The sequence below is a fragment of the Arvicanthis niloticus genome, chromosome 26, assembly GCF_011762505.2.
Source record: "Arvicanthis niloticus isolate mArvNil1 chromosome 26, mArvNil1.pat.X, whole genome shotgun sequence".
Lineage (NCBI taxonomy): Eukaryota > Metazoa > Chordata > Mammalia > Rodentia > Muridae > Arvicanthis > Arvicanthis niloticus.
In genome coordinates this window covers 4,353,308-4,378,936 of record NC_133434.1, presented here as the reverse complement: position 1 = coordinate 4,378,936, position 25,629 = coordinate 4,353,308, and the positions used below count along the sequence as shown (strand labels likewise).

The 25,629-nt window shown below is 49.8% G+C and overlaps 1 protein-coding gene across 2 annotated transcripts in view; it reads right to left on the bottom strand.

Annotated features, from left to right (window-relative positions):
* Positions 1–25,629, bottom strand: part of Kirrel3 (kirre like nephrin family adhesion molecule 3) — a 562,840-nt gene that overhangs the window by 157,491 nt on the left and 379,720 nt on the right. The gene's annotated exons all lie outside the window — the stretch shown is intronic.

The window sequence follows — 25,629 nt, the reverse complement described above, 5'->3', positions numbered from 1 at the left end:
CATGAGCCATCTGAGAAGGATGTCTGACTGACAGGTGGGAACAGGTGTGTCTAGGGTGTCTACTTTCTTGGAAGAGCAGGCTGGCATGATGTCATGTGGGGCTTGCTGAGGCCCGAAGTGGGAAGGAGCCTAGGGTGAAGTTTTCCTTTGGAGCCCTGTGAAGCAGGGTACTCCTGGTTTGCCTGTTGTGTTCCCTGCTTGGCGCCGCTCACGGTCTGTACAGTGTACCATGCGTGCCCCTGCTTTGGTATCAGCGTTCCCAGATCAAAGGTAAGACACACAGAGGCAGGGGGTTATTTGACTCAGAGTACAGCTTGGAAGGTCAGGAGGTGCCCAGGAAAATACAATGTCTGCAGCTGAGTGAATGGCTTTGAGTGAGGCTTGACTTCTGCCCCTTGGGAATAACTGAGCACAATTCAGGGAACCAGGGAAAACCAAAGGCATCAGTCATGCCTGCAGGGAGCTTGCTGCAGCAAGAAAGAGCAGCACTTGGGGTGTGTGGATCCTGGCACACACTCTTCAAGGAGTTTCTCCAAACCCTGGGGACACCCAAAAGTGCAATTCCCTATCTGCTTCCCAACAAGCAGACTAAATACAGAGCAATCACTGCCATCCCTGAACCACAGCCTCTTGAGGTGTCAGCCTCCCGTGGCTCCGGCAGGAGACAATATTTCTTTTCTGGCAGCAGAGACAACAAATAGCATCCTGGCAATGAAGGGTCCTCCAAACCCTCCAGAGCTGAAGGAGGTCGGGCTGGCAGCCACATCTGCTGGGGAGGGGAGTAGCAACTGTGGCTGCCTCCCTCCCTTCTGGACACCACAGTGGGTGGCCCATATTGTTCCTGGCTGGGGCAGGAGGATGGTGGCAGCTAGCATGTGGAACCCACTAGCATGTGGAGCCCCAGGTTCCTATACTAGGTACCATCTTGTAAGACAGGGGAGCTGGCGCTTTGCCAGAGCTTCCTGCCTCTAATACCTTGCTAAGTGCTTCCTTTCCTCTTTACAAGTCTTCCTGGGAAGTAGCTACTCTCCTATTCAAGTGAGGAAGTGGAAGCTCGGAGAGGTTGCATTCACCCTTCCCATCCACACTTGCTTCTGCAGGTTCAGCCAACCACAGATAAAAGGCACCTTAAAAAAAATCACACCTGCCCTGAACACGTACAAACGTTGTTCTTGTCATTATCCCTCCAACAATATATTCCAACAGCTAGTTACATGGGATTTAGGTTGTGTTGGGTATTTCAAGTAAACTAGAGATGATCTCAGGTATGTGGGAAGATGAGTGCTGGTTTCATGCAAATGACATGCTCCTCTATCCAAGGAACTTGAACATCAACAAAGAGGTGATTCTGGCTCTAACCCTTGACCGATGAGCTGATACATGGTTCATTAACATCCAGTGCTGACAAAGAAGGCTGCACTTACAAACCTAAGCATACCTTCTCTACCACATGGAGTCCTCCATGGTGTGTACACTCTCCTCAGGGGAAGGTGCAGGCTTTACCTTCCAGCCTCACTTTCCTTACTTTTGTAGCAGTTACCCAAGCCTGACGGATGTGTCCCACCCCTCAACCCACTCTATCCTGCCACCTTGCCAGACTTGAACAGTACCCTTATGCCGGTGCCCTGGGACTTGAGCTTGCCCTGTCCTGATACTTTCACTGCTGGATGAGGGCCTGTTTGTTTCAGTTGCTATCTGGGAGTTCCTCTTTTACTGTGTCTTGTCCTTAGGATAGGGCTCCAACCAGGTCTGACTACAGCAGAGCACACCACAGTCCTTAGGTGCTGACATTAACGCTAGGACGGAGAGTGCTTGCTCTGCTGAGTTCTTACTAAGCTCAAATGGAATCCCAAGTGTGCCCCACTGAGGATTATTCTGCCTTTCTCATCTCACAGGGTCTTTTGACCTTAACTACTCCAGTGGTCTTCTGCTTTGTCAATATCCCCTTTTAAACTTACTTCTGGAACTGATTCCAGGGCTGGGGAGAGAGCCAGTTGGCAAAGTGCTTGTTGCACTAGCAAGGGAACCCGAGTTTGTCCCCTAGAACTCACATTAAAAAGAGTGTGGTAGTGTGTGCTTGTAATCCTAGCACTGGGAGAATCCTCGGATTTCTCTGACCAGTCAACTGAGCCTAGTCTCTAAGCCTCAGACCAGTGAGATACCCAGTCTCACAAAAAAAAAAAAAAGCAAGGTGGACGGGTCCCGAGAAACACAAGGTTGTCCTGTGATCTCCACATATATACCTGTACACATACACACACACACACACATACACACACACACACACACACACACACACACACACACACACACACACAGACAGAGAGAGAGAGAGAGAGAGAGAGAGAGAGAGAGAGAGAGAGAGATCCTAGAAAATGGCCAGATGGATCAAGCAAAATCTAGGGTGTTACTCCCCTCAACCTGGGATATTCCTTTGCAGTTACAATGGTCTCTGCCTCACTGTGCTACTCCCCAACCACAGACCCTCATAATGGGCTGCTTACTCAGCCCCACAACTTTCAAGGGTTCCAGAAATGGCCCACGGGGGCCAAGTCTCTCCATAGGCTGTGTCTGCAGTGACTGCATTCAGCTCAGCCATGGCTCACAGTGGTTGCAGTAGAGGGAAGAGAACCTGATATTCAAGCCAGTGGGGCCGGGGAGGAGTCAAAAGGGCAGTGAAGGTCATTGTCACTGTCAAGCTTTTGAATGCCAGTGCTCAGAGAGCAACCCACTCCTATTTTTGCCTCGGTGGGAAGGTGATGGAGAATGTAATGAAGGCCTGAACTGCACCTCTATCGGCTGTTGGGCTGGTCACAGAGGCTGGGAATGCAATGGCCTTCCTCCTCTGAGATGTCTCAGTATTGCCACCCGGCTGCTCGGGGCAGCTCCCCCATGGCAACAGACCCCAGATTTGCTTTACTAAGCCCAGTTCTCCCAGCAAAATTTATTTGTCCTGTGTGTCTCATTTTACCCCATTCCCTTGAGATCTTGTCTTATTACTGAGTGATCTAGAGCACTAACGTGGTATTAAGCTGCTCAAGTCTAATTGGCTTGAGGTCAATGGCCAGTCCCATCCCAAGGGCATGCTCCTTAACCCAGAGGCATGCATTCGGTGGGGTGAGACTGCATGAATTCTGGAGAGAGGTAGTCTGTGCAGCGTGGGCCCCATGAGTGCCTAAAATGGAAGGTGTTACCTTGTAGGCTCTCGGTACTTCCCAGGGCTGATCAGTCAGACGTTCTCAGAAGCAATTCTCCATTTTCCTGAAAGTCTTACTGTTCATAGTTGGCAGAGTAGGGAGGAGTCAGGGTTTGTGGTTTTCCCTTACAGCTTTAACACCTCGCCCATAGCTCAGTCACACTTGAATCTAAGGCAGCCCGGAGGTGCCACTATGTTAAGGTTAATATTAAGAATGGCATTTTCTTGGGTTGCCTAAGCGGCGGTGGCTCTGCTTAGCTCAGGTCGCCATGCTCCACCACCTGAAGCCAAGCACTCCACAGCTGGAAGCAGCCAGAGGCCACAGGCACACCACAGCTAGAAACAGCCAGCCAGAAACATTGGCTCTGGCACCCATGAGATGCCATCGTGGGAGATGGTTCTGCCAATCTGTCTCCACAAGGCTGGGCTGAGCCCCGACCATCCCGTCGTCCACGCAGTACCCGGTAGAAATGAGACTCTAATGTTTAAAGATTATCCAATAGCTTTATATATCTGGTAATGCTCAATAACAAGAAGCCCACACAATTAGAGGTGTTACCCAATACCTAACCTAGATATTACAACTACCTTAGACTGCTAGAGACACAGGTACATCTGCTGCCATTTCCCCCTCTCTCTGGTTTCTCCTCGCTCCTCCTCTTCCTTCTCCTTCCTTTCTTCATTCTCCCCAACTCCTCCCACATTACCAAATTTATTGTAAAATATTCAGTTACACTGCTAGAGTTCGGATCCTGCATGCTCCCTGAGGCCCACGTGCTGAAGGACCTCAGAATGATGCATCATTAGGAGATGATGGACACTTTAGGAAGAGGGGAGGGGGGGGCTACTAAGTGGAAGGAAGCTGGTTTAAAGGGGGCATACTTTAGAAATGGCTACTGGGGTGCAAGCCTCTTCCTGTCTTTTCCTTGGCATCCCAGCTCTAGTGTGGACAAGGCCTCTCCATCATGCTTGCCCTCCACAACCACCAACATGCCCAAAGCAACAGGGCCAAGCCCCATGACCTAGATCTCTGCAACTGCCAGTCACAATAAACCTTGTCTCCTAGGAACTTGATTACCTAGGTATTTTGTCATAGCGATAGAAAATTGGATAATGTAAATCCTATCGCCATGTTAGTATGGCTAGAAAGATCTGGTATATTCAGAATGACTTCAATCAAAGTCCAGGGGAGGGTGGTGGCAAGGGGACTATCAACACTTTAATGGTTGTTTTAATGACGTAACATGTCCCTGACAGCATGGCCCCCCTTTAAAATACATTGATATGGCAAGATAGACAGGCAGGGGTACTTTTTTTGTTTTTAGATTCTGTACTGGAAGAACACAATTGCACTTCATATTATAGATAGGAATCAGCACGGGTACATTATAAATAACGACACACTACATAAATAACTCTTCTAACCATTTGTTTGTTCTGGTGCGAGCTAGAGGGTATCTTGGGAGGAATGGAGAGTCAAGTGACCTTGGGACTGCACACACACACACACACACACACACACACACACACACACACACACGTACATGCACACACACAGACAATATAAAGAAAAAGCGTGGCATGTGACAAGCAGAGACACATCAACACCATGCATTTTAGACTCAGGGCTGACCACCTGTCCAGAGCAACACAACTTAACTTCAGGATGACTGATAGAGTTTGTTCTTCTTTCTTATAAGAGGTGCCGGCTGCAGATGAGGGAAAGAATTTGAGGTGGATGTTGACACGGACCCCCCACGGTCTTCCCAGAATCCTGTCTCTCTGAGTTAAAGATTCAACTCCTGTGTTTGATCATTGGTGCTTGTGGTGACAGGCAGCATAAACTCTGGTATTATGGTGACAATGTCAAACTGTTTGTCATTTATTATCACACCGTGTTTTACCAGTGAGGAAACCGAGGATCAGAAAGTTTAAGTAACTTGCATGTGGCTATGAATTCGCAAGTCCGAAAAGCAGTAAAGGCAGCCTGAATCTGAATTCACGCCAGCTCCCTGTTCCTAGAGTCCATGTGGCCCCGTCTGCTTGCTGATCCCATTCCTCCCCAGATGGCGCTGCAATGCTATGGATAGAGCTGAATGATCTTGGACCTTCCAGAGAGGGGGCTCTAATATATCTCTGTGTGTGGCTTGCTTACACACACAGATAGACAGTGAAATAAAATTCCAGAACCTTCTATAGGGTGCCTTGGGTGGGGCTTAGATACACGAAGGTCTGGTGACTTCAGGTCATTTCAGGTGTTTTTTTTTCTCTCATAACAGTGGAGCAGGAATCATCATTCCCTTCCTTATATGGATGAGAAAACTAGGGTGAAGGTCACACAACTAGGTCGTAGGGTTGGCTAAGATTGGACTGTCAAGATTCATCCTACAGCCTTCCAGGGATATCAGGCTCTGGGAGGTGGGGCAGGGAAGAGTTTTCTTGAGAATCCTTGGGTCTAGAATAGAACATATTGGGGTGGGAAGGACAGTGACATCACCTCCGGGTTTAGGACAGGAAGTGATCACCACTGAGGACTGAGGACTGCTTCATGTGGGCTGATCAGAACTTCAAAGAGACTGCTGTACTGAATAAGGGACCTGGGGGAGGGGAGGGAGGAGAGAGCCTTTCATTTGGATAAGGGCTGGAATATAGGAGGCCATGGGGAGGCTGAGAACTTGGTATTCATGCCAGGTAAGAATGTGAGATAGGAAGGCTGGAGCCTTCCTATCTGCATCCTGGGGTCTGGAGCCACTGCTTTTGCTGGAAAAGGTATGCCTATGATGCTCATGGAAAGGCCTTACAATTCTGCGACACGAGGAGGAAGCTTGCACAAAGAGTCTCTCTGCTAAAGCCTGAGCTGCCTTTCAGCAGGTAAGCTGTCTGTTAGCCTGGTTCTCCCAGCATAAAAAGACAGGACTTTGGAGAAGTCCATACTACAGGCTCCCCAGGGACCAAGATGTATCCTTTATAGGTCATCCTGTGTGGACACAAACCGTTGGTCAGGTGGAGTGTTCCTCCTGACCACCTGATAACTGACTAAAGCACTGACCACTTGACTTGCTCAGCCGTTATTAACTGGTGACTTGAAATTTACTTTTATTTAGCACGTTTTCTGGGAGGCTGCAGGGCACTGGCATTTCTACTGTTCCCTCTCATTCTGGCTGGTAGCAGCCATCAGACTTCCAGTCTGGAGCCCTGAGTCCTAAACCCTAGCTCACCCCAGTTCCCACAAGGACCGGGAAGCAGGTGATTGTTCCCTGTGGGGACTAACGGTTAGGTGGAAGAGTAGGTGGGTGAGACCAACTGGCCCGAATCTCTGGGGACAGGACAGGCAATGGTTATCCACTTATAAAGATCTGTTTGGCATAAACTGCAGGCCAACGAGTCAATCCCAGAGACCACCCTGCCCTGAGTCTAGAGAGGGGGCCTCAGGGAGGCTGGGCAAGCTCAGACTCAGGAGCTGTGGGCCTGGTGCACTCCTTTAATCTTCAGGCTGTGCATGTAGCTTTAGGGAGTATTCTATCCACAGTTTCTGCAGTATTTGGTGGGTTCACATGAGGTATTGTGACTATGGAAAGCTGAGATGCCCACTTCTGATCGGCAGTTCTCGGACATCTGTGCAGGAAGTCACTCCAATAATCCTTTGAACTGGCACCCTCACTGTGGTGACACTTGCAAGGTGCCAGGTGATGTGAAGGAGCTTCCTCGTGAAGGGCAGATATGGGTTCATAGCCCACTCAGAGAGGATGCAGGTAGATGCTGGAAATTGGCAGGCGACATAAAAAGACTGAGGTAGCTTAGTTAGGCTCTGCAGAGCTCTGCCTTACATTTTTGGTCTTACTGGGTAAAAAAACTCACGTTCCTTGGCTCTGTCTTTTCTGTGCACTGGCATAGTGGCCCCCAATTAGCTACAGTCATGTTTCCTTCACATCTGCTGTTTTGGAGGGGCTGAAGATGACGTGGGACTTTCTCAGCTGAGGACAGAAAAAGGAAGTCTGAAGGGTATGAGGAATTGGAGAGATGCTGAGGCAGGCACTCCCCAGGGAGGGAGGCTATTTCCTATAGCATAGTTGATAGCACTCAACTCTTCAGGCCAGGCTAGCCCTTCTTCTCTTTCCAGCCTCAAAGGCCTGGGGAGTGGGCCAATGAAATGGCCAGTGAGGCCCAGCAGGGATGTCTCTAAGGCCAGCCCCGTTCTTTAATATGTACCTCCAGTCGACTCTTCTCTACCCAGCCCCTTAGGGTCTCCAGGGCAGCCACTCAGGTTAGGACACACACAAAGTTGGAAAAACCATGCCTATGAAGCCAAAGAGGAGAAAGAATTCTTTGTTTAGGAGTTGCTTGCTGTTTTCTGCGGGCAGGTCCACCTTATGCATCTCAGCCCTTAGTATCAGTAGCCCCTGTTCCTCTGAGAGGAGAAACCAATTGTCTGACAAAGCCATCTCACAGCTGCCTGGGCCCTGGCACCCTTGGGTTGTCCTGGTGAGAGGATGCAAGGCTCTTAGTATCCTTTATTAAGGGGGCAGGGTGCTCTCAGCTGCTGTGGTGCTGCTTTCCTGCAGCTGTGAGGACAGTGGCAAGGTCTGTGGGCTGTCAGCCCAGCTGGAGAACTCTTGAAATCCACTTCATCGACCTTCTCTTTTCTTTCCAAAGCTCTTAGCCCACTGGAGTGGTGGGGAGGGCCTGAAATGGAGCTCCGGCTGAGCCCCTTGGCAAGGTTGAGTCTGCCCAGCAGAGATCCAGGCAAGAAGGAGTAAGAGATGCTACCCGGGAGGAGGCCAGTGACTCTGAACTTGGTCTCCTCCCTTTTTATTTTTGGACCTTAGCCTTTGATTTAAATGAAACATTTACACAACATGTAAGGTTCGTCTTATGCAACCCTTACAAGGTGACTCAGAGAATCTGAGGGCTTTGCTAGTCAGTGGCAAAGCCCAGGCTAATGTGAGGTGTCCTTTCCAAGGGGACCCAGTTGGCCATCATTCTCCAGAGGCCTTCCATCCAGGCTGCATTGCCCACTTCCAACATGGAGAACAAGAAGACCGATGAACTCTGAAGCACATGGGGCCCAGGGACTTCCCCAACCTCTTGAGCTCCACTGGCAGAGACTGACTGAAGTCATCTGACTGAAGGCACAGCTGGCTTTGCGGCTCCTGCAGGAGCAGAAGTGTGCCCACAATTTCCATGCAGTTGTAGGCATCCAGTATGGTGAATGGTCTCCGCTCAAAGCTGGAGATGCCTGACTCATGGAGCTGCCTGTGACAAAGCTCTCCTCTCAGGGGCTGACACCAAACTCAAGCACCTGTCCTGTTGGCACTGTTAATCCTGGCATTCAAGGTTTATGCCCATGAAGACTTAGCATGTCTTCATGCTAAGTCCTGCCCAGTGCCATATACCATCCCCAACAGAGTCTGGCACACACTAGGTGCTCAGTAAATCAATAAATGAAACAGGGAAAGAAATGTAGAAGATACCCATCTGCAGATATACCAGCTCTCAGCCATATTTTACAGGGGTGGAGCTTGAGGTCCAGAGAGATCCAACACTGACTAAGGTCTCACTGCCAGCCAGCAGTGGGGAGAATACCATCTTCTGACCCTTTTCTTTCTAACAGGGTAATAGTGATGTTGGAGACAGTGGCTTGAAGGCCAAGCAGCCTCCTGTGACTCTTTCCATGTTTTTAGCAGCACTGAGGCGACAGTGAGCAGACATGGTTGGGAAAAGGAAACAGGCCCCGTGTTGGCCAGCATGTGAGAATGGGCATGTTGTCTCCAGTGTTTTACGTCTTCTCGAGAACACGCTCCCTTCCCAGACCTCCTGCATGCCTGCGCCCAGTGTTCCACTTCCCGGGAAGTGCTGAGAACCATGACGGTTTCACATGAGTAAGGTGCTTCTGCTCACCCCTTGGACCACACACCTGCACAGCAGCATCGGCAGAACTGATTCCTCCTGCCTAGTGACACTGTGGCGATTTTCCTGTCCCTGACATCTCAGCACAAAGCAGCACTCACAGGGTTTGCAGTGTGAACACACCCACCAGGCTGGCGGCACCTGTGGTTGCACGCAGACTCCTGACGGCCACCAAGCTATATGTCCTTTCCTAGTTTTAGTGTGTGTGAGATTCTTGTGCTTATAAAAACAAATGCAAGTTCATTGTAAACGAGACACACACACACACACACACACACACACACACAGACAGACAGACAGATAGATAGATAGATAGATAGATAGATAGATAGACAGACAGAGGTGTCATGGTGATACCATTGAGACTTGAGTGTAAGATACCTGGGTGCCAATGAGATTGTGTACTGATATGTTTCTCTCACCATGTACCGAAACAGGCACATGCCGGAAAGAGGGAGAAAGACAGAATCTGTCCTCTCTGGTTCTCTAGGCTACTTTGATGACCTCTAGGGATGAATGGGAGAAGCAGGCCTAAGGGCCTTATTAGCAATGGTGGGGAAACAGAATGAAGCATGACCTGGGTCCTGTCCTTCCTAAACAGCCCAGTGAGAAAAGCCAGTATGCATCTTTACTTTGGGTATGGCAACCATGTGGTGCAGCAGGAGAGGTCCCTCCAAGCCCACATTGTCCCAGATTCAACCCTGTTGGAGCCCGGCTCTTGGTAGCCAGGGCCTCTTCTGCTAGGAGCGGCATGGCTGGATCCTGGGCCTATCTGTCATATGGCTTCATAGTTTGGGGACAGTAAAGGGCAGAGCCACGAGCCTCCTGTAAGCTGACAAGGCTTAGCACATGTCAGTGCCAGGGAGTCATCAGGACCCTCTGAATTAAGAGGCCAAGTTTAGTTTTTAATTAAGCCCCCGTGGTCTTTTCCAAAGGTCACGGATGACACCATCTTCCTCAAGGCCAATATGAAAAGACATTCAAAGTCAAGGTTCTGAGACGGGAGCCGTGTAACTGGAAATGTCACAAGAAGGAATTTGGAGATGGGGAAGGGAGGCTGGTGGGAAGGACAGCCCTGTCACACTGTCCTGTCACTTGCTCATGTGGGAGCAACAAACTATTTTGGTCTCAAAGGGCAAGCCCCATCCCGATACCCTCTATGCTACCCCCTTTAGTTCCGTATCCCTGGCCCAGAATGCAGTGGGGTTTGGTGGGGTGTCATGGGGGGACAACACAAACCTGGTCAGCCACCCTGGTTCTTCTGCACTCTTGTCTATAGACCCTGGCCAATGTGACCATGTGGAAATGCAGTTCTGGCTACAGTGGGCAGCAATGCCTTTGCTTTACCACAGTGTTCCATCTTCTCTGGGCAGTGATATCACACTGAGAAGTCCTGCTCAGGCCTTGGGGGCGGCAAGAGACACAAGAGAACCTGAGTAGCGTGTGTTGCATCCCGGGAATGGGTCACTATGCCTGCCCAACAGCTCAAGGGGCTTCAGACCTTAGATGGGAATAATTCAGTGTACTCAGGTGTCGCACTTAAGGCCACAGGAATTGGGCCATCTGCTGCCCCTGGTAGCCACAGGCAGTATCAGAATGGAAAGAATTCTGGATTTAGAGTTAGGAAGTTGGAGTCCTGGGCTGAAGTTAGCTCACCTGTATCATCTACTGGTTATCTAGCACCAGGGTATTTATACTATCGTGGCAATGCACCTCAATTACCGAAATACGAATTTCCCAGCTTCACTGAAAAGGCAAGTGCAGGGAATGAGATATGATGTTAACAAAACGACCAGGAGGAATAATAAAGAAGGGAAAATGGAGTGGGTTTCTTTAAAGACGACTAATTCACTGGAGAAGGGTACACGGTCTGTGCTCTTGTCCCCTTTTTAATTTCAACCTGAAATGTGGAGCCGATAGCTGGAGCCTCAGCAATTATTTTATGACTGTGAGGTTGTATCGAGAGAGTGGAAGCTTGTGTCAATAATGGGTTTCCAGTGCACCCCTAGACTTCTTGTCATGTGAGAGAAATTGTAGTCCTCCCCTTGCTTAGGCTACCGCCCATTACTTTGGGATCTCTATTGTAAACCAGAGAATGTCAAACTGACACAGATTGACTACCACACTTTCATTTACCCCCGAGGTGCTCTTAATGTCTCTGCATTTCAGTTTCTTTAGTCTAGCCGGAGTAATATTCCTGTTTTGCCCGGCGAGCCCACTCCTAGGCTTCCCAGAATGTTCTCAGCCCTGTCATGGCTTTTGTGTGAAAGAAGTGGCTGCTTCCTTCTCATTGTCTGGCCAGATCATTGTGCTTGAACTAAGAATGTGCCTGCCTTCCAACTTCAATGGCTGGCTCACGGCTGTTATGAACTCCCCTTGTGGGATCCCATTTTCTAGAGACACAATAGCTTTTTCTGGCTCGCCCAGGCTTCGCCCCTCCTCACGGGCACAGAGCGTCTGAGTCCGCGGTTTCAAGCCCCTGAAAAGGAGGCTTCAAAGAATCCCACATCGGCCTCTGTCAGGTTCTGACTCACAAAGACGTTTCTGGAGTCCTCAAAAGCCTTATTAATCTGCTAAGACGTTCAGGGAGCTGTGCTGGGCCCCTATTTCCAGGGCTTTCCAGCATCTTCCATTGTCTCTGCTGCATTGTCCGGGCTGGGTGTCTTGGCTCCTGGTGCGCCAGCGCACAGAGACAGGCAAGCCTTGAACAGCTCGGGCGATTCCTCCCCCCACCTCTTTTCTTCTCCTTTCCTCTAACACTTCTCATGAAAATGTCCCCGTCCTTCGTATGCTGTTTATTCCTTTAACCCCCTCGCAGGTCTCTCTGCTGCCTCTTTCCTATTCTGGCATTTACTCTGGTCCAGGTCAGGCACACAGCCGCCTGGGCAGAGAACTGGGCTTTTCTTTCGAGTGAAAACCTCTACCGGGGCTGCTGTGAGCATCTTCACTCACCTGCCTACATCATCAGCTTGTTGTCTATGGAAAATGGATTCAAGTGCCCACATCCCAGTGCTCTCTGAAGCTGAGCCTTCTCTGGGCTTGCGGGTCCCCGAAAGAGCCCCGAGACCAGGACTTCTGACTAGTTTCTATCTTAGTCTAAAATCTGCATATGACAGGCTAACCAAAGACCTGTGGCAACAGCTTCCTCAGACACCCAGAAACTATGCACAAACCCCCTGGCTGGGTCAGATTTCCTTGGCTATAAGTACACATGAGACAAGCAGGTTTCAAAGAGAAGAGGTGACTTGGGACCATGGTCTTAGTGGTGATCATTTATTTAGCTTGTAACTGGACCCACGGCAATGCTTCATGGAGGAGGCGCAGGGCCCTTCTCAGGGTTGAGAAGTGAGAGAGAAGGAGGAAGAGAAGAGGGTCCCAAAGACCCCCTCAGCAAATGTCCTCAGTGACCAGGAGACTGACGGCTAGGTTCCACCTCTTAAAGGTTCCACCTCTTAAAGGTTCTGCCTCTTAAAGGTTCCATTACCATCTCTTGGTAGCCAGGTCATAGGTCTCTGGGGACATTCAAGGTCCAACTATAGCCTCTACTCTCATGAAAGACAGTCCAGCCTGGTAACTTCCTTCCCTCTAACAGGACAAATCTGACAGACATTGCTTCCAACCTGTTTCGGAATCCTCTCTTGGTCTTTCCTCAGCGGCTCACATTGTCAAGGAGGAGCTAAAAAAGACATCTGTAGCAGGAGCTGAGAGGGTGGCGTTTGGCTGCTATGCAATGAGCAATGGTGACACCCTGGCCACCAACATCCACGACGCCAAATTCAGTTCTTAGCTACAAGAACAGGAGTGTGACACACCCTGCCCCAGGCATGCCCTAGCCAGCGCTGCCACAGCAGTCTGAGGAGGCAGAAGCGGGAACCCACTAAGGCACATCGAGATTCCTGACCCACATAAATCTGGAGATAACGAATGTGAATTGTCATAAGCTGATGATTTTTTAACCCCGCGATAAATGGATTTGGGGGGGCTTTATTAGCGTAGGAGAAATGTGCTTCTGCGTTTTTTCCCCCTCCCTATCTGGACCCTAGTTTTTAAAACTCTCATGCTACCAGCTAGTGGATCTAGAATACCTCCCCGTCACACACCCAGATTCCTATGTTGAAGGCTTGGTTCCCCCAGAATAGCACTGTTCGGAGGTGTCTGGATTGTGAAGGTTCTGATTTCACCAGTGAATCAATCCGTGAATCATAGTCAATGGATAGATTACAGGCAGGCAATGGGGAGACAAGGAGTAGGTGGTGGGACCTACATGGAGGTAGTCTCTTACTGGCCCCATCACGCCTTTGAAAGGTACAAACCACCCAGCTGTATCCCTCACTCTCTGCTTCTTGACCTCAGTGAAAGTGAACAGCTATGCTCTACCATAGGCTCCCAACATCGTGTTTCTCCCCCCTCAGCGCAGGCTCCTAGAGATGGGGCCGGTAACAGTGAACCAAAACCTCTAAATCTAGAAGCCAGGAAATAAAATCCCTTGCTCCTTTAAGCTGTTTTCCTCGGGGGGGGGGGGTGTCTTTGTCAGAGTGTGGGGGAGCTGGATCACAGTGGAGCAGGTGCGCATGCCTGCCCCTGCACATGCGCACGGACTCTCAAGTCTGAATCCTTTCACTACACCAAAGACTCACAGTAAGAGATACATGGTTATCAGGGCTGCAGAAGGACTCCATCGGTGCAATCAGGTTTCTGCTAGGAATCCAAATACAAGGGGGGATTTTGCCAGGATCCAAAGTGCCAAGGGGGCGTGGCTGGTGAGGCCTTGCTTCTGGCAGTGCTCTCTCAGGCTGGCTTCTAACACCTGGTTCATGAGATCTGTTTCCATGGCGGAATAGGCCGCTTCTTACATGCTCTCCCTTCTACAGATTCCCCCGCTTCACAGAGCTCAGCCACCACAAGGAAGTCACCCAGGAGTTTTGACCCAGCTGGAGCAAACTCTCAAAACTCTTGATCCTTCTTCCCTGCGTCATCCCTCTCTCGTGCCCCAGTGCTCCCGGAAGCGAAAGCAGGGAACAGGCTCTGCAATTGAAGAATCAATAAAGCAGTGCATTTATGAACAGCCTCCATGGAAGGGAGGGATTTGATGTCCCTTCACGCTCTTGTTGACAATAATAACTGATTGCCACACTGATGTGAGGCAGTATAATTTTAAGATCCTCAGAACAAGGACCAGCAAAGGACCGGCACGGAAACAGAACAGCCACCAAAGCCCTTGCTTGTGCGTGGAGCCTGGGGCCACTGAGGGCCGGGAGGCACTGGCACACGGCTCCGGAGCACCTGCAATTTCATTTTGTTTCTTTCCAAGCACTGGGGAAGAAAAGCAATTTGTTTGCTCTCATACTCTGAAGATGAACTTCCCGTGCTCAATCAAACGTTATTATCCCAATGTAAGTCAATTTACCTTTGAATTTGAAGGCTATTTTCTTCCTAAATGGCTAATTATGGGAGATAGATGGCTGTAAACAGAAGCCAGCTTTCCCCTCACTGCTCAGCTGGTTTCTCCCTGGGTGTCTGGGAGAAGCCAGAGAGGAAGCCTTGACTCGTGCAACTGGTTAAGGCCTCAGCAGTCCATGCTTCTAGATCACTGCGTCTCCACCCATGTTCCTAGATACTCCTGTGGTGGTTTTTCATGCCACCCTCTGCTCCTCCCACAGAGCATTTTGCAGAATTATACTCCCCATCTTAAAGATGCTAGAAGGGGCTCCCTCAGCTACAGAGCTGCTCCAGAATGCCCCTTCTTCCCACAAGGAAGACTGGGAGTGAGCAGCACAAGTTTCAGGAGACAAGAGATCTGAGATGAAACCCCGTCACCCACGGCTGCTGCTTTGACTCTCCGGCAGGATTTGTGGCCCTTGCTGTTGCATGATCAACAGGACATTGGAGCTGATTGTTGACTGACAGAAGGAACCATACAAGGAGGTTAGCCCCACAGCACTGCTGTTTGCCTTTTGATCAATTTCGGGCCAAGGAAGGGGACTCATGGTGCACACAGGGCTTTCCCTAGGCAGGGCAGCACTGGTAGGGCTTCTGAGGACCTGTGGTGTGAGGGTCTGCAGGAACCCACCTAACCCTTCCTCTCCGGCTCTCCTGGCCTCCGAATGAGGCCAGAGAAGCCCTGGGCAGGTGCCTCCTGCTTGTCTGTGCCTACCTGTGCTCATCATCTCTTTTGATCCTCACTACCATAGTCCCAAGACAGAGGAGGGAAAGGCCCAGAAAGGTCAAGTGGTGTGTCTGAAGTCACACAGCTATTAAGTGACCGAATTGAGTCTTGTGTCTGAGTCCTTGAACTTCAGAGCCTCTGATTTTTGTCAGTTGATAAACCCAGTTCCATCACAGAAAGGATAGGTGTGGTTCTGTGCTTAGCATGGGTGACGAGTCATCTCTTCAGACCTTTGTCACTCAGCCCACGGTCCTCATTTTGGCATCAAAGGCATGACTTGGATATGTCCATTTGCCCCAGCTTTCTGTGCTGTGGTGGGAAAGCCTGTGGGGCTGGAAGTCAGGCAAGAGATTGGGAGAGGCATTTCAGAATCACCTTGGACAAGTTTAAAACCGTTGTCAAGGTCAGACTTACAGCACCAAGTGAGAGCAGCTCCCTCTGGCCCTTAGTCAAATCTTCAGGGGGTCTCAGGGGTTCTTCAAGGAACTCATGGGTAGGGTTATTGACCAACACAGAGATGACTGGATGAGACACTACTTGTGATCTTTTGACTTGGAGCAGCAGCTCTTAACCTGTGGGCCGCAATCCCCACAGGGGTCACATATCAGATATCCTTGATGCGAGACACTTACACTACAATCCATAACAGTATAAAATTGCAATTATGGGGTAGCAATGAAATAATTTTGTGGCTGGGGGTGGTGGTGGTCACTACAACATGAGGAACTGTATTAAAGGGTCGCAGCATCAGGAAGGTTGAGAACCACTGACTTAGAGGGTCCTGAGAACGCATGCCCATGTGCCCGCCTGTGCTGTGCTGCAGGCACATTGTCGAGGTTCTCTATAGGAACAGAACTGATAGAATGGATAGTAAAAGAAGACTTATTAAAGTGGACTACAGGCTGTGTCCATCTAGTCCAACAATGGCAGTCTCTGGACAGAAAGGTCAAGAAATCAGTGCACAAGGCTGGATGCCTAGCCTAGTCTTTATTATACTTTGGAATACTGAAGAAGCAGGTTCTAATACCAGTGAAGGAATGATAGATGAACAGCAGCAAGGTAGATGAACTTGCCATCAAGAGTGAGGACAAGCAGGCGAAACAAAAAAGCTTCCTTCTTCCATGTTCTTTTTTTCCTCCTTTTCTCCTGCTCCTGCTCCTGCTCCTGCTCCTGCTCCTGCTCCTGCTCCTGCTCCTGCTCCTGCTCCTGCTCCTGCTCCTGCTCCTGCTCCTCCTCCTGCTCCTGCTCCTCCTCCTCCTCCTCCTCCTCCTCCTCCTCCTCCTCCTCCTCCTCCTTCTTCTTCTTAAATGTGGGTTGCAATCAGAAGGTGTGGCCCACCCAGATCTAGGGTAGATTTTTCTCACCTCAAACAGTTCAATTAAGAAAAATCTCTTTCAGGTGTGCCCGGCTGCTTGATTTTAGTAGATTTCAGTCAATGACCGTCAAGATTACCATTGCAGTAGGTGTCTGCACACTTGAGATTCTCCTGTAGACTCCGAGCTGCTGTCAGCCATGCCAAGGAGAAGAGACAGGGTGGGCTATTTCACTTAGTAGTTTGATTAAAACAGTAAATTCATGTTGAACCCAGATGGGCAGGTGAGAGCTCATGCCAACTCCAACTGCAACATGGCATCATTTTGCAACAGCTGTGGAGAGAAATCTCTCTCTCCCCTAGGACAGGAGCCCTAGTTCTTAATGGTTTAAAGAACAGTCTAAGTCTCTAAGTCTAAAAAAGGGGCACTGGGAATGGACTCAAGGATGGGAGATTTGACAAGGACAGGAAGAGGACAGCAGGAGAGTGGGTCAGTGCTATGGTCTCAGAGACCTGCCCTATCTGGTTCCTGCCTCTCCAGCTCTCCACAGACTGCTGATCTGTAAGGAACAGGAATGGGGTCTGGGCCTTTGAGCCTCTGGGAGAGCTGTGCAGCTGAGCCTGAGGCCTGTATTGGATACGGATGGCATGCAGCTGGCCATGCTGACATTCCAGGCACCGCAGCACGCCAGAGAGCCGCATCCCATGCCAGTTTTGCCAGTTGTCACTTTCCCTGGCCCCAGAAGACTGGCAGCTCTGGGCTTGATGAGAATGCTAAAGGAAAGGGAGGTGTGAGTGAGCAGAGAGGCCAGCCAGGGTTTTGTTTATGCACAACACACATGTCCCCTCCTTAGACTAGCTTCTAGACAAGGTCAGCTTTACAGTGCTGACTTTAGGAGAAATAATCTTACCACCTACCTTTTAGTCGCTCCCCCACTCCTCTTCTATCCTCTTCCTCCCTACTGTCTTTCTTTCACCCATTAATGTTTATTGATGCTCTTTTACAAAAAGCAAGACGCAAGGTGGTGGAACAAGAAAGGTGACTAAGTTACCCCTTCTGTCTTTGTGGTGCTGTCTCCTCGGTGGATGACCATGGGCCATCTCATTTTAAGATGTGGATCCAGATTTGACAAAGGTGAGAGTCTATGGTGATTTGAATATGTTTGGCCCAGGGAGTGGCACTATTAGGAGGTGTGGCCTTGTTGGAGTAGTTGTGGCCTTCTTGGAGGAAATGTGTCACTCTAGAGGTGGGCTTTGGGACCTTCTTCCTAGCTGCCTGGAAGACAGTCTTCTGAACAAGATGTAGGACTCTTAGCTCCCCCAGCACCATGTCTACCTGGATGCTGCCCTGTTCCTGCCTTGATGATAATGAACTGAACCTCTGAACCTGTAAGCCAGGACCAATAACATGTCCTTTATAAGAGTTGCATTGGTTATGGTATCTCTTTATAGCAATGGGAACCCTAACTAAGACATAACCCATGTGAGGATAGTCTTGAAGAACCCCCAGAAGGTCTGGGGCTTCTGAAACCAGACTGTTCACTAAGGCCTGGCTGCTGTGTGCTTTTGAGTAGCTCCTACTCTATCTCTTACTTAGAACAAGGGCTACTACTGTTGGTTTCAGATCAAGTGCTTGGCTTGCAAGAGCCCAGCGCACGCAGAACCCCACTTAGCCTTTGATATAGCACAGATATTGAAGCAGCTGATCAGGCCCTGTAGTATCAGACTAAAGGGCAGCAGTTCTGCCTGTGGTCTTATAGATGTGTCCTGCAGGCCCCATCCAGCACTTTGCCTCGAGCTGTGGCGACCATGGTGGTGCATCTAAGGTGGCAGAAAAAGGCTTCCACCTAAGGTAGAGATTTGTCTTTCGATCATAATGAAACAAGAGGGTCTTAGAGGTGAGGAGGGGCAGGAGGGAAACAGCACAGCTTCCTAACTGTGGTGTTTAGCATCTGAGCCCCCTCTTCCCATCTGAAGGCAGATCGGGCTGAGCTGGCGAACTGGCCAGGGGATTTGGAGCTAATGTGAGAGTAAAAACATTTTGTAAAGGGCAAAATGGCAGATTTGATCATGGTTATGCTCTCCTGCACGTTATCTAACACTCCTAGTCAGAGTTAGTGTATGGCTGGGGTGGCCTCAGGCTGTAGACCCAGTGGTCCTTTCTCCCCTTTTGCCATGACTCCTGCACTCCCTGATTTCCCCACCAAGGAGATCCCCATGGATAACTCTCTTTAATAACAGGTTCCAGTAGTTTGACATACTGAGATTCCCCCCAAACCACATCTCCAGCCAGCAATCCTAACCCTAACCTTGTCAGTTTTTGCCAGGTCTCTGACCAGGTTCAATTTGCTGCAGTCAGTGTCAGGGACTCAGTGGGTAGCTGTGTCTTTGAGCACAGGCACAGTAACAGAGGACTCTGGTCTCCTGGCCAGAGACTTCCTGGGTCCACATTCATGGTTCAGAGAGCCATGACGAGGGGCCTGTGGTCACTGGGAAAAGGGACTGGAGTGGGATGTGGGGGCTCTGGCTGTGGTCCAGTTCCTTCGAAGTGATGGATGGACTGCAGAATGCTGGGAGAGAGGCTTAGCCTACTCTCTGCATCTCAGAGCGTGTGCAAGGCAGACTCTGCTCCCAACTCCATTTCTCAGAGACAACTAGCGTGTTTTAATAATGTCTACTTGGGTTAATGAAAGTTGTCGGTTTCATTTAATAAATACATCGCCATTCTTGGCCATATGTCACATCACACTGGGTCTGCTGTACATCCTTGCCTTATACTGGAGCTAGGGAAGAGGCCAGCAGGGCCCACCAGTGAGAATACACCGTGGAAAGAGCAAACATAGCCCCCTTAAAAAGCAGAGTGCAGAGATTGCTGGTATTGTCCTTTTTCTCAGGATCAGACCAGGGACACAGGCAGAAGGGACTATCACTGATTCTCTCTGTTCATTTTTTTTAGCATGGGAGAAGGAGGCACTCACTCAATGTCTCTGGGAAGGACACAGGCAGCTGCCATGTGACCCAAAGGCATATAGATTTCAGATCCTGTTTGACTTTGGATCTAGTTGGCTACTCACTATCCCTGTGACTTTGGGTAACTCATCTCGTCTTTCCTAGCCTCCTTCTTTCTACACATCGTATGGAGAGGATGTGTTTGCCTCACAGTGCTGCTGGGAGCATTCAACAAGAGGCAGAGAGAGCTCAGAACAGCACCCAGCACATAAACACTCAAATCAGAAAGGGGATCGGGAGTCTTCATAGGCCACCATTTAGTGTCGTGTGTACATACATAGGCTCTGTAGCCATGCTGCCTGAGTTTAGAGCCATGCTGGGAGACATTGGGTAAGTAATACAACTCTTCTGCGCCTTAGTTTCCTAATCTGTAAACTCTAGGAAACTGCTAACACTTATCTTCATGGGTTGTTGATCGGATTAAACATCTCGGTTATACAGATGGACTCCAATGATGTGGTAAGGACTCAGAAGATGCTAAAGATTACTGATAACATTTATAGCACTGATACCATTCATAGGTTCATTTCATAGGACCATGGGGAAAAGGGAGTCCAGACACCCTGGGGTCTGCTGTTCATGTTTTGCCACCTTAGAGTGGTCACTGGGCCAAACCCCAGATGGCTCCACACTTGTAGAGCCTGACAGTGGCTGAGAGCTCCTACACACTGCAGGGTGGGAGGCAAGGCAAGGTGACCTTGGATCAAGGATGGAGAAAGCCAGTCCAGGTTTCCAGCATTTGTAACTTGGTTCACAGTAGGCTGTGAGGGGAGGAGACTGGGAGCAAGTTTATCATTCTGGGGACAGTTCCCTTGAACTCTGTAGGGGCGTTAAAACTTAAACTAACACACACAACATGCTCATTTTTCTCCATGTTCTTTCCCTCAACCCTGCTGCCATTTCTTTGCTAAAACTGGAGGCTGATCAAAGACAGGAAGGCGGCTAAGGGTGAAGATTCCCTGGGTATGGGGGAGGTAACCAGGTGAAGTGAGCCGCTTTGGAGCTTGACTGTGGCTCAGTCTGGTACTCACAATGACATGCCCTCTCGTTTACCTCGTTAAACAATTATTTCGTATTCCCTACAGACAGGAGAGTCTCACCAGCAGCTGGGCTTCTCTGGAGGTTGTGGAGTGGCCAGAACCTTCCAGGAGGCCAAGGAATCATGGCTCAGCCACGAGGAAGAGTAGGGTGGCCCACTCTGTGAGCTCAGCTCAGTGACAGAACAGCTGAGGTGAGATTAGCTGCCGTCTTTTTCACAGAGAAGGAAACTAAAACCCTGAATATCCAGGTCCAGATTTTGCCCTAATGCAAAACTATAGGTGGCTTTGAACAGAACCGTCAGGTTTGATTGGTCCGGGTCTGTTTTCTGTTGTAAGTGTGCCAGCTCTTCACTGGGAGAGGGAGGACAGCCTCTAGCTGGTCATAGCAGCCTCCTTCCACTGGGGGGAGCAGGCTCTCCACAGGTGGGTCGTCCCCTGGGAGCAGACATTCAGCTTCTGCATCCAGGTTCAAAGATGTCCCACTGCCTTTCTTAATTGTTGGTTGTTCTTCATTATGTAAGTGTTCGGTGGCTTCTACTGCCCTCAGCGCCCAGACGTGACACCCACAGCCTTCCTGGCAAGGTCAAAGCAAAGCTGCGATTCTGCATCCTTCCAGCCACGCCTCTTTCTGCCAACCACTTTACAGGTGGAGAAACTGAGACCTTCGTGACTTGCTCAGCGGCCACTCTCCTCCAGAGAGTTCCGCTTCTTTCTCTTTGGATTTAGTCTAGCCAGGTAACAGGCGAACCTCGGCCACTGAGTGAGAGCTTATAGTCCGAAGGTGCAGCAAGGTACCCTGGTCATCATGACGGGGGAGGTGGTTTGGTAAGAGAAAAGGGGCCCCGTCTGGGCACTATGGCAGCTGCTCAGTCTCAGCAGGGTCCAGTGGGTACGTGGAGCCCCTGTGAGCTGTCTCTGGCGTTGTTCTCAGCCCTGTGTTTCACCAACCCAGAAGTGTGGGTGTGGTAGCTTGGTTTGGATACCAATTGTAGAAATGCTGCAGGACTGAGTGGGGGCGGGGGAGAGTCGCTTTCAGGACAGGAAGGGGAGAAAGGCAAGCTAGCCAAAAGGAGAGATTACAGAGAAACCCCTACCAAAAGCCTCCCACCCACCTGGCATGCTTTGCAAACAGGACTTTAAAAAAAAAAAAAAAAAAAAAAAAAAAAAACGAAACAAAGGCTGTGTGAGATCTAATTAGTAGAGGCCTAACTCCCAGACTTCCCGAGCAGGGCTCCTCCTCTAGCCCCAGGCTATCTCGAGAATTAAGCTACCTAAGATCACCTCATTAAATTCACTAACCTTGCTTTTCCGCTACATTTAGCCTCTGGTGCCCTTCCTCTGTCCCTGGGAGGTCCCTGTCTGGCATTCCACCCATGTCTTCCCAGGTCGGTAAAGCTAGGATTACTCCTCCCCAAATGGCTTCCTTAATCACAAAGCACCTTGGTTTCAAACTCTGAAGGCACCCTGTACTAATCCAGGCACCCGGCCCTGCTGCAATGGGATACACCCCTCCCCCCCAATACAGGAATGGGGGAGGAGAGACTAGTTAGAAGCAAAGTGCTGGGTCCACTTGCCTCCTAGTAACCAGCTTCAGCTTGTATTTCTTGGAGCCTCAGACCTGGAGCTTATGGTATGGGGTGAGAGACCATGGAGGGCAACTTGTGTGGGTGGCAGGCCTCAGAGAACCCTGCAGCTGACTGTTTTGTAGGCAGGCAATTCAAAGAGTCGCTTATGCATCCTATTAAATAAATGAGCCGCCACTGTGAGTTGGTGGCAGAGGCAGTCACACCAGAGGGGTATTTGTTGTGGAAGAGAAATGGAGGGCAATTAATTAGTAATGTAGGAGAGTGTGGGGAGCAGAGCAGGTGGGGGGTTGGGGGAGGGTTTGGAGAGCTAACACTATGACCAACTTGAATGATAAACACAGCCCTAGCTGACTGTCTCCTGACTTAGAGGTGTGTGCTACCTGCTGAGGCCTAAATGCTAAGAAGGCTTGGGGCCAAGGAGGGGCAGCTTCTGATGAACAGAGAACTAGCCCTAGGTAGCTTGCCCTCTCATCAGGAGAACGGATGGGCATCTTCTCCTGGGGCTGGTGGCTGATCTAGTTAGACATTATTTTTGTGGTACTTACTGTGTATGATTTTTTTTTTTTTTTTTTTTTTTGAATATCCTGAGCACGGGCAACAACTAAGCAGAGCTACTCCCGCCCTGAGACATGTATGCGGCATTCTTCCTCAACCTACCTGAGGTGACCGAAGAGATGTCAACCAGAACAACTTCGTGAAAGGCAAGTGCAGGGTCACTGCGTGGGGGAGCAATGGGCAAATATGTCTGAATGTAGAGTGAGGTGGCCGGAAAAAGGACAAGCTAACAAGACACACCAAGACAAAGTTCTCAGTCAAAGGTGATTTATTTGTCCCAGAGGGACAAAGGGCAGGGAATAAGAGACAAAGACTGGAGACAGAGGACTAGAGGGTGGGGAGAAGAGAAAGGGGACAAGGGAGAGGGGGAGGAGTATCTACCCTGGGAGGAATAAAAGTGTCTCTGGAGAGAGAGAAGGCAGACATGGCTGATAGGCAAAATGTAGTTGATAAAGGGACATGGGGAAACCCCGGAGCTAGAGTGAGATATTTGATTTTAATTGGGCATGTTAATTAGGACTGATAGTCTCAGGACGGGAAGTGGCCTAATAAGGGAACAGACCTTGGTGGCTGTGAAATCTAATAGTATTTAGAGAGGGGAAAGGAAAGGCTGGGAACAAGACATACCAGTGCCATGTTTGCCATGCTCTGGCCTGCTAGAGCCCTTCAGCGACAGCTTGGCACAAAGCTCCTTTCTGGGAACCTCTGAAGTATACTCAGCTACAGAAACTTGAGCCCCAGTGGACCTGGAAAGAACTGGGGTAGTGGGTCCTGGTGACTGTCAACCCCGGCTGCATGTTGGAATTATCTGAGCCCCTAATTCCTGACCAGAAATGCAGATTTAATTGGTTGGAAGAGCTGCTTTGAAGTGGCAGGTCCAGGGTGATGTAACATGCAGCCAGGGCTGAAAGCCATCATTCATCCATGGTTCCCACTCTTCCTGTGCCAGTTTTCTGTTGTGAACAGTAAACACCAGGTAACATCAACTGTTCACTTACTGTATATCAGACAACGAGATAAAAAAATTTTTATAAACATAGCTTCATTGAGCCCACAGAACGAGCAATGTTGTTGAAAGGTATTGTTATAATTTTCAGCTCATTAATGAAGAAACAGATTTGGCGAAAGAAGTTAAGTAAACTGGCCAGTGTCACACATGTGTTCAGTCACAAAGGCGAGTCTGACCTACTTACAAAGCCGATGCTGTTAGCCATTAGGCACATTGTCTCCTGCTTCAAAACAGCCTGGGGATGGTGCCCAGAGATTGGGGTCATTTTGATGTCCCATCTGCAAGAATACTTTGGTGGACAGTTTCCAAAGCAGTGAGACTCAAGAATGACAGGCCAACCTGGCCTGTCCTCCACCTCATGACAATAAGGACGGGATAATGACGAATGCTGTAGTCACTCAGTCTGAAGAGGAGCTGTGGTGTGTGGACCACTGGCAAACACATAACCTGGTGCTATGACCAAAGGGGCTGGGGGAGCCAATAATGAAAGTCTGAAGGGGCCATTCATTCCCTTGCTTTTGGGGGCTAGGACTGGAGGTAGGACATGGGAGGGTGGGTCCCGCTGGGGTGCATCTTTTCCTGAGTTCCTTGGAAGGCTTACCACCTCCCTCAGAGCACTGGCCATCGGAACCGACCTCAGTGGTCTCCCACTGGACAAAGTTGTTTTCTCAGAAAACCAAGAACACTACTCCAGGCGCAGATGCTGCAGCCTTAACCATGTGACTGGAGGCCAGCATTGTAAGTTTTGACTTTTGGATATATGTATCTCTAAGACAGGGGGAAGCCAGATTTACATGGAGGCCTCTCGGCCATCTGTGATAGGAATGGCAGACACCAGGTCTTCCCCCTTCTAGCTGCTGAGCACAGTAGCCTCCTATGCACTCCCTGATCACCAGGACTGCCTCTCCCGTCTGCTGTCTTAGATCTGGCCTAGCCAAGTTTATGTCTGAATTTGGCTCATTGGCTTCGGCCACCAACAATGCGCTGCTCTGCTCTTAGCTTCTCTTCGCTTACCTTCAGAACACGCACTGTTCCACTGGGGTTCTTCCCTAGAGCCTCATCGCCAAGCATGTCTCCTCACCCTGGCTCTGGCAGGCCTGTTGCACACTCCCAATTCCTGTTATGTCAGTCAGCTGTGGTGGTGACAAAATACTGGAAACAACTTAAAAGGTAGAGAGATCTGTTTTGGTTCCCGGTCAGCTATGATGGCTTGCTGTGGGCCTTGATGGGGACATTTAAAACAGGGGCGCAGTAGAGAAGAACTGCTCACCTTCTGGCAGCCAGGGAGCAGAGTGAGAGAGCACAGGAGTAGTAATGACACGGAAGCCGGGAGGAGAAGGAAAGAGAAAGTGCATCTGGGACCAAGACAACCTCCAAGGTACACGCTCAGGGATCTGCTTCCCTCAACCAGGCCTCGATGTCTACTGTCTAATCGCCAGTTCCTCTGTGAACGGAGAAATGCATCCATAGAGCGAGTTAGTGCCCACACAGTCCAGTCGTCTCTCAATGGCGCCACCTGCTGGGACCAAGCCTTCAGTGCTAATCTCCCCCCATCACACCCGGCCTTTTTCTTCACTATGTTTGTTAACTGCAGGGTTTACACAGTTTGGTCTGTGTGGTGGGCGATCTCTTCCCACCAGCATACAGGTTCCCAGGGAGGGAGGAGCATGTCCAGGTAGGTGTCCACAAAGCAGCTGCAGCCTTAAGCACCCTGGCATATGATCCGACAGGACCCGAATGAGTACATTTCTGTCTTGATTCTCTTATAATTTTTTGCTGTGCTTTCCCATTATCTGGCTGTGCTAACAACTGCCCGGAACTTGTAAGTTACTGAAAATAAGTTTTTAGA